General features: G+C 39.3%; 1 long non-coding RNA gene across 2 annotated transcripts; it reads left to right on the top strand.

The window, feature by feature from the left end:
* The first annotated feature begins 427 nt into the window (after nucleotides 1–427).
* LOC133563795 (uncharacterized) lies at nucleotides 428–7325 on the top strand. Of its 2 annotated transcripts, XR_009809115.1 has the most exons (5): nucleotides 428–502; nucleotides 574–608; nucleotides 1045–1130; nucleotides 6273–6421; nucleotides 6862–7325. It is a non-coding gene; the product is annotated as an uncharacterized LOC133563795 (long non-coding RNA). The 2 variants fall into 2 exon arrangements; XR_009809114.1 differs by lacking the exon at nucleotides 6862–7325 and having other exon boundaries at nucleotides 6273–6724.
* Nucleotides 7326–9542: the final 2217 nt, after the last annotated feature.

Below are 9542 nucleotides of genomic sequence, written 5' to 3'. Positions count from 1 at the left end.
TGCTGATTAACACAAACCTCTCAAAAGTAAATACATTAACCTAGGGTCTAATCCAGCCCCAGTCCCTATGTGGGATATATATATATATATATATATATATATATATATATATATATTTATATATATATATATATATATATATATATATATATATATAGATGTAGCCTGGGTGACAAACCCCCATTAAATAACCTCATTTAAATATCCTTTTAAAACCCCATTGAATATTCTTTGTAATTAAATCTTCCTATTTAAATAATTGTATTTAAATATCCTCTCAAAACCCCATTGAATATTATTTCTAATTAAATATATTTCTATTTAAATAATCTATCAAATCCCAATTAAATATCCTATTTTCGTGTCTTTGCGTGCGTCATTACGTCACGTGGTCACATGACTGCGTGCGTCATTGCGTCATGTGGTCACGTGACCTATTGCGGGAAGCATAAAATCCAGTAGTGGGCTGCTTCCAGGAAGAGCGAGAGGGACGTTGCTGCAGGTATGTGACTCGGTTTTGACACTAATTACTAACTAAGCTTTTAACTGAAATGTAATAATGTCGAACTGCAGGAGCCAACTACTGAAGCCATTTATCTGCGGAATTGGTGAGTTGCATCTGTGTAGCTTAGCCGCTACATTCATTTTGAATGGAGCTGTAAGCATCTACTTATATGCCTGTTTCTTTGAATATAGTAAACTGAATGAAACGTTAGCACTCTCAACAATTGTCTGATTTGTTTCTGGGTTGTGTTAATTGTTTGATGGTTGTCAATGCTATGCATCCAATGCATTCTATGATGCAGTCCTGTGAACCACTGTCTGCTATGCACTTTATTTGTGGTTGCAATTGGTAGAATTTGATATTAGAGAATTAAAATTTTGATATAAAATTATTTATTCTAATTGGATTCATGAATTATTGTACAATATTAAGAAATATGCTTGCTATTTGAATACAGTAGTATTATTTAGTATTTGGTATCTGAATGTATTTTGTGTGCGCGCACTGGAAAATTGACTGGTCCTGCCCTTGTTGTACAGGCCATGTTGGATGGCGAGCTAGAGTCTGAAGCTTTATGCCTGGAACCGAACCAACCGAACTGAATCCACCCAACCGAGCCGGGCGGGTAGGAGGCTCCTCAGCAGCCGCTCTGTTTTTTCCCTTTGGTTTTTCATAATGCAACAAGTTCATTTCCCTGAACTTTCACATTAACCCATTACCTTCACTAAAACCCCTCTGGACACTGCCACCACAACGTGGACTTTGCGAGGTCGTTTAATTAACTGTCGTGTTGCGCCTATACCATTCTTGGTAAAAACAAGGACTGAATCAAGTACTGTATCACATTGTAAATATTGAATGTTCTGTAATTTATGTTGAAAATGTGAATGGCCATTCGAATTTACATGTCTTTTTGTTGTTTATTTTTCCTATAATTCTTTAATATAATTTGGTACCATTTAAACTTAAAACCTGTGTTCAGTCTTCATTACTCTCCATTCCTAGAGCTGAATTTAGTTTCTTCTGATCTAGCCCAGTTATATAATTCATTGTTTACTTAATACTTGTACAGTGCTTTACTTAAGTAACATACAGGCTATATATATATATATATATATATATATATATATATATATATATATATATATATATATATATATATATATATATATATATATATATATATATATATATATATATATATATATAATGGATATGTTCCTTCTTGACTGCACTTAAGTGTAGAATATATTTATATTATATATATATAATATACGTTATATATTATTTGTTATTATTATTGTTTATTTTAAGCCAACTGTGGTGCTGAATTTCCCCCAGGGATCAATAAAGTACTTTCTATTCGTATGTGTGTGGGTGTGTATATATATATATATATATATATATCTCATCCATCCGTTTCCTACCGCTTATTCCCTTTGGGGTGGCGGGGGGCGCTGGTGGCTAACTTAGCCACAATCGGGCGGAAGGTGGTTTACACCCCGTACAAGTCACCACCTCATCGCAGGGCCAACACAGACAGACAACATTCACACTCACACACTAGGGCCAGTTTAGTGTTGCCAATCAACCTATCCCAAGGTGCATGTCTTTGGAAGTGGAAGGAAGCTGGAGTATCCGGAGGGAACCCCTGCTGTCACAGGGAGAACATGCAAACAGATAGGATTCAGCCCAGGACTGCTCAGGACCTTCGTATTGTGAGGCAGATGCACTAACCCCTCTTCCACCATGCTATATATATATATATATATATATATATATATAAATAATGAAGTTTAGGTTACTGTGGTTTATCTCTTATACAGAACTCAATACAAGGGTAGAGGGTAATATATATGTTCAGTCAGGAAAAAACACAAGAGGCTATTTCATTTCTACGAGCCTGTTTTGCAGGTTTCCCTGCTCTTCAGGGGAGTTTATTCTAATACGTTTATTAGAATATACTGTAATATATACGTTAGGTCAGGAAAAAACACAGGGTCTATTTCATCCCTACAAGCTTGTCTCGCAGGTTTCTCTGCTGTTCTGGGGAATAAACTCCCATAAGGAGCAGAGAGTTTATTCCAATAAGTTTATTAGAATAAACTCACCTGAAAAGCGGGGAAACCTGCGAAACAGTCTTGTGGGGATGAAATAGACCCTGTGTTTTTTCCTGACCTAACATATATACCGTATTTACTTGAATTGCCACAAGGCATATAGTATGCGCCTGCCTTGAATTACTGCCGAGTCAAACTCGCTTCCCAAAATAATTAGCGCATGCTTAGTATTACCGCCTGGTCAAAGTCATGACGTCACGAGTGACACTTCCCCTGTCATCATTTTCAAAATTGAGGAGGCTGATTTCAATACAGGTAATTTGAATTCGCATAAAGGGAAGAAGATTAAGAGATATTCAGTAGGATTTAAGGTCCAAGCTTACATCACACTCAAATTTTTACTGCATACCTTTGGTAAGTGCCGGAGTGAGAAGAGGTTTTAAAATAATTAGCGCATGCTTACTTTTACCGCATGCTTTTGGTAAGCGCAGGAGTGAGAAGGGGTTTTAAATGAATTAGCGCCCCGGCGGCAACTCAAGGAAATACGGTATTGTACATTATTTTTTTTAATCAAAGTATAATGAGGTTTTCCACACTTACTGCCACTAACTTTCCCTCTGTCAATTGTTTCTCTGTCTGGATTCCGACATAGTTGCACATGAGTCATTTGCGTGACCCTGTTTGGGGGTGTGCTAAGTCAGTCGGGGGCGTGATAACTAGGAAACGTTGTGTAGAAAAGGACAAACTACCTATCGGTGCACTTTTGTCTTGCTATAATATGGGGACAGAAAGGCAAGCCCAAATAAGCAACCACACCTGTAAGCAACTTCAGAAAAAAACAATCCCAAAGCTGCTTATAATAAGCAAACTTGGCAACACTGCTGCTGCCGGCAGCTGGGAACTCCAACCGACAGTGGAATAAAATAACTTTGGTCTTGTGGAGAGCACAAACTGCCAGGGCTTTGAAGTGAAATTTGCCATTCATTAGTTGTCCATTTCTACTTGATATTTGTTACTGTGATTCAACATCAGCTGGAATGCGGCTTATTTTCTACCGCTACAATAGGGACTGAGGGTCGCAAAAGATGCACGTTATTTTACTTAAAAAAAAAAAAAAAAAAAAAGGTGCAGTTAAATTAAACTTGTGCTGCCGTCACTTGCCAACATTTTTATTTGAGAGTTAGAGTTTGATACAACCGGTGTCCGTAGCCAGTCAGCATACAATGCAGTGCAGCAGCCACACATAGTAATTGTACAAAGTCTGCAATCGTATCTTCACTTCTACAGAGTTTGGAAAATATATGCCTGCAAGTCGTTACGCATATGCTGTTTTATGTCAAGTATGTTCTCTTATGATCTCACTGAATAGACTTTTGCAACAATTAAAAAATACTTTTTATTAGCCTGTCAATGATAAAACATCAAGCTAGGGGCATGAGTGCTAACTTTTTTTATTTTACTCCATTTCATACCAGGCTCTATTGTTGATTTAACATGCCTCTTACATGTTTTTGGTATTTTATGTGTATATCAATGCATTTGTTTTACAAAATTTTAATTTGGAGGCAATCAATACGTGACTTTAAATTCGAAGTTTTTTAGTCTCCTTCTATCGCTCGGCTGTCGAGAGCCTGCTAACGTACTGCAGTGTGGTACGCCAGCTGCACTGAGGCAGACAAACAGGTTATTCAGAGGGTCATAAAGTCAATCATCAGCTGCCCCCAGCCCTCCCTGAAGGATCTACACAACTCCCGTTGCCTCAACAAAGCAAAAAACATCACCAAGGACAGCACACACTCTGGCTTCCACCTGTTCGATCTGTTACCATCGGGCAGGTGCATCAGAGCCAGAACAAACAGGCTCAGAGACTGCTTCTTCCCAAAGCTGTTACCACCTTGAAATCTAACTTATAATAATAATTCACGGCTATACAATATCCTACGCTAATATCCTACTGTGCAATACTATCCTTTGAGTGCAATACGTCACACTGATTGTTATTTATTACTCCGGTACTCTTGCCTTAAACGGGGATAGCAGGTCCATTCTATGTGTCATACTTGTTCATTTCGCGATATCGCCATATTTTTGCTGAAAGGATTTAGTAGAGAACATCCACGATAAAGTTGCAACTTTTGGTTGCTAATAAAAAAGCCTTGCTTTTACCGGAAGTAGCAGACGATGACGTCACCTGTGTGAGGGCTCCTCACATCCTCACATTGTTTATAATGGGAGCCTCAAACAAAAAGAGCTTTTCGGACAGAGAAAACGACAATTTCCTCATTAATTTGATGAAATATTCATGGCTGAGGATATTGATAGCGAAGGACTAGAAAAAAAAATTAAATAAAAAATTAAAGTTAAAAAAAAAATGGCAATTGTGAGCGATTTCAGATGTTTTTAGACACATTTACTAGGAACATTCTGGGAAATCCCTTATCTTTCTATTGTGTTGTTAGTGTTTTAGTGAGTTAAATAGTACCTGATAGTCGGAGGGATGTGTCCACGGGTGTCTTGACGCCAGTGTCTGATAGAAGTCATGGCAGCTGCATGGATGGCGCAAGCTCCGCTGATCTCCGGTAAGAGATGACTTTTTACCACAATTTTCTCACCGAAACCTGTCGGTTGACAAGTGGTCGGGGTCCATGTTCGCTTGACCGCTCTGATCCATAGTAAAGCTTCACCTCCCGCCACCTGAACAGTTTTTTCCCTTCGGCCATCAGACACGTGAACAATACCGAGATCTGATAGCTCAATTACAGCTCATGTTATTCTATTATTTTATGTTGCACGAATGCGCCAGGTAAAATTTCTTAGTTTGTGAACCCGTTCTCAAACAATGGCAATAAAAACTTTTCTGATTCTGATTTAAACAAGGAATCACCATGTGTTTGTGGGGCTAAAGGCTAAAGCTTCCCACTTCTATCTTTCTACTTTGACTTCTCCATTAATTGAACAAATTGCAAAAGATTCAGCAACACTAGTCCAGCATACTGTGTAATTATGCGATGAAAAGACACAACTTTTAGCTGCAAGTGGTGCTGCGCTAATATGTCCCCTCTAACTCGAGACGTCACGCACACGCGTCATCATTCCGCGTCGTTTTCAGCAAGAAACTCCGCGGGAAATTCAAAATTGTAACTTAGTAAACTAAACCGGCCGTATTGTCATGTGTTGCAATGTTAATATTTCATCATTGCTTTATAAACTATCAGACTGTGTGGTCGGTAGTAGTGGGTTTCAGTAGGCCTTTAAGGAGGGCAGAATACTAATTAAAAATAATAGTAGTAGTAATAATACATGTATGCTTGCGAATATTGTTTTATTCACTTAAAAATATAATTCAATGCAACAGATCAAGCCTGCATTCTTCAAAGTTATTAGGAGCTGCCATTATCAGTCTAATCGTTGCCTGCAAATAGAATTCTAAATTGACTGCATATTCACTTCAGTTTAATACTTTATTGAAATTGGTTTAGAAAATATCTAAACAAAAAGTGTAGCAGAATTTAAGTCAAATACAAATGCTTCACAGTCCATCAATAAATGTCTTCAAATTATTTTATAAATGATTATAGCTGCAAGAATATTAACTATTTGTGTGACTTTCTGACTGCCAGTTGAGCACCCCTAAAAGTCAAATCTTTATCTCTACCTAGGCTGAGAAGAGGGCTGCCTCCCTATTCTGCTTGATTTTTATCCCACAGACGATCCTGCAGGCAAGCAAGAATCAGCACGGCCTGAACTGAACTGCACCGAGGTCAGCCTCGCGCTCGTCTGTGCCGGAATTATGGGCTGGCCTTACGCCGGCGGCACACAGATTTAGCTCTGACCCTGAACACCGCCTTCCCCAGAGGTTGACAAATTTTATCACCACATTTTTCCAACTTTGCTCAAAAAGCCCATCTTGGCCCAAAAGTAGCTTCCACTAACCTCTCATCTCAGACATAATGGGAAACCAGACCTCTGTGAGCTAGAATCTTTTAAGATTCATAGTGGGATGATGAGGGACACGGATGGAGCTACCTTACAGCCTTTACGGCTGGAAACTTTTGCCAGCTTGTGATGATCGCAATGATCACGCCTTCTGTTTAAAGCTTTGACACATTTACTCATGTAGTAGTAAAACAGTTGGAAACATTAAAAGCGATATAAATCACGAGTACCGATATTCACAAGCAATCCCATCACCTAAAAATATGACATTGACTCCCACATAACTTGAAACAGCTAGCAGGATAAAATAATCACCTATTTGAGCATAGACAATCTATTTACAATTCTGATTTCACTTAGACAACGTCGATCTACGAAACCCAAAACCAGTGAAGTTGGCACCTTGTGTAAATGGTAAATAAAAACAAAATACAAGGATTTGCTCAGCCGGTCGGAAGCCCGGCTTGCGTCTGGCGATGGAGGTATGTAAAGAGGCGGAGCCGGCGAACGAGCAGCGGGGCAGGGCACGCTGGAGCCCTGCCCAAGATGGCGGCAAGGAGCCGGAGAATGCGGCTGAGTGCAGAGGCGGGGCGTGGCGGGAGCGACGCTACGAACTGGATCAGGTGCGTGGCTCGCACACCGGCACACAATCAACTTACTTCCTCTGGCTGTATAGAAGGGCAGCAGCGGAGGCAGAAGGAGTAGCAGAACCTGACCACCGAGAGCGACAGAGAGCGAGCCGAAGACAGCGACGACGCGGCCGGCTGAAAGCAAGCGAGGAGCGAGCAGGAGACAAGGAGCGGAAAAGCGACACGACCGCAGACAAGCTTGTGTTATTGAAAGAATAAACAAGTCAAACCTGCACAGCAATGTCTTTCCTTGATGGTCCGTGGAACCCGCACGAAGACAGCAAGCGACTGTCACAGTCATAATATTTTTTTTTTTGGTCAAAATTAATTCCAATTGGGAAAAACAAACTACTAATACGGGGCAGCATGGTGGAACAAGGGTTAGTGCATCTGCCTCACAATACGAAGGTCCTGAGTTCAATCCCGGGGCTCGGGATCTTTCTGTGTGGAGTTTGCATGTTCTCCCCGTGACTGCGTGTGTTCCCTCCTGCTTCCTCCCACCTCCAAAGACATGCACCTGGGGATAGGTTGATTGGCAACACTAAATGGTCCCTAGTGTGTGAATGTGAGTGTGAATGTTGTCTATCTGTGTTGGTCCTGTGATGAAAGGGCAACTTGTCCAAGGTGTAGCCCGCCTTCTGCCCGAATACAGCTGAGATAGGCTCCAGCACCCCCCACGATCCCAAAAGGGACAAGCGGTAGAAAATGGATGGATGGAAACTACTAACACATACAGGGAAAGTGATTATTTGCACCAAACCTTATAATGCTAAGGGTAGGAACAATAACCTCTTGTATCCTCTTACTGGCATGCAAGGTCTACGTTACAATAATTTTACCTAGAAATAATAGGGGCGCTCAAAAAATCTTTTCACAGTCACATCGCACTTCTAAACTAACTATTTATTTTTCTTTTCATAAAGAATCCTTTTTTGTATTATAAACATTGAACAACTATTATTGATATTGTTAATTTTACTATTGATAGTGGTGCGTCTATTAATTTTGGTTTTCCTTTTTTTAATGTTTTATTCATATCTTTTCTTAATTGCTTTATAAATTTAAAGCCCAAGTATTGTAAAGTTGGGATTGATTAATTGGGGTTGTTCTATTTTCTTTTATTAGATTGACCAATATTTTGTGATATTTGTAAATAACTTACAGTACAGGCCGAAAGTTGGACACACCTCTTCATTCAATGCGTTTTCTTTATTTTCATAACTGTTTACATAGATTGTCACTGAAGGCATCAAAATAAGAATGAACACGTGGACTTATGTACTTAGCAAAAAAAGGTGAAATAACTGAAACATGTTTGGTATTCTAGTTTCTTCAAAATAGCCACCCTTTACTCTGATTACTTTTTCGCACACTCTTGGCATTCTCTCGATGAGCTTCAAAAGGTAGTCACCTGAAATGGTTTTCACTTCACAGGGGTGTTTGAAGCTTAAAGAGAATGCCAAGAGTGTGCAAAGCAGTAATCAGAGCAAAGGTTGGCTATTTTGAAGAAACCAGAATACAAAACATGTTTTCAGTTATTTCACCTTTTTTTGATAAGTACATAACTCCATATGTGTTCATTCATAGTTTTTAGGCCTTCATTGACAATCTACAATGTAAACAGTCATGAAAGTAAAGAAAATACATTGAATGCAGAAAAGGTGTGTTCAAACTTTTGGCCTGATAAGCAGGCATGATGACGAAGTAGCAGGAACTCCGGAAACAGCATGCACGTAGGAAATTATTTATTCCCATAAATCACAAAACAAGGACAGGAACAAACCAAGAGAAAAAGAGGCGTGCCTAACACAAAGAAAGCTAGCGGATAAAGCTCACAAGGAAAACACTAAGACGGGACTTAGCGCAAGACACACAGGGAATTAGGAAACAACCAACGTAGCAGTAGCGTAAAGCAAATAAAAGCACCAGAATGAGTGAGGCGAAAAGGCAGGACTAAATAGCTCTCTGATTAGTGCCTTGCGGCACGTGAGCATGCCGAACACTAATCAGAGGCAGGTGAAAACAATAAGTAACCACGGCTACCAAGGGGACACAAAACAGGGGTGCTGAAACAGAACTAAGCCAACAAGAGACATAAAACGTAAAATAACTATGATCCGTGCAACGGATCACTACATTAAATTCCATGACATAGTGAATTTGCAAACAGCTAAAATTTTACACAAAGCAAACTATAATGTGCCACCCAAGAATATACAACAATTATTCTCAAAAAAAGAGATGAATGGATTAAGCTTAGAAATCAAACAATGTGAGGTCCACTTCAATAACCTCTTCAAACTTAAAGTGTTTACAAAGTGCAAATAAGAACAATGATAAGCATTCTGGATTTATTTCATCCATCCATTCATTTTCAAAATAATCTATCCACCTCAAAATATGGAACGTAAC

Source organism: Nerophis ophidion, linkage group LG12, assembly GCF_033978795.1.
Source record: "Nerophis ophidion isolate RoL-2023_Sa linkage group LG12, RoL_Noph_v1.0, whole genome shotgun sequence".
Taxonomy (NCBI): domain Eukaryota; kingdom Metazoa; phylum Chordata; class Actinopteri; order Syngnathiformes; family Syngnathidae; genus Nerophis; species Nerophis ophidion.
This window is presented reverse-complemented; position numbering and strand designations above follow the sequence as displayed.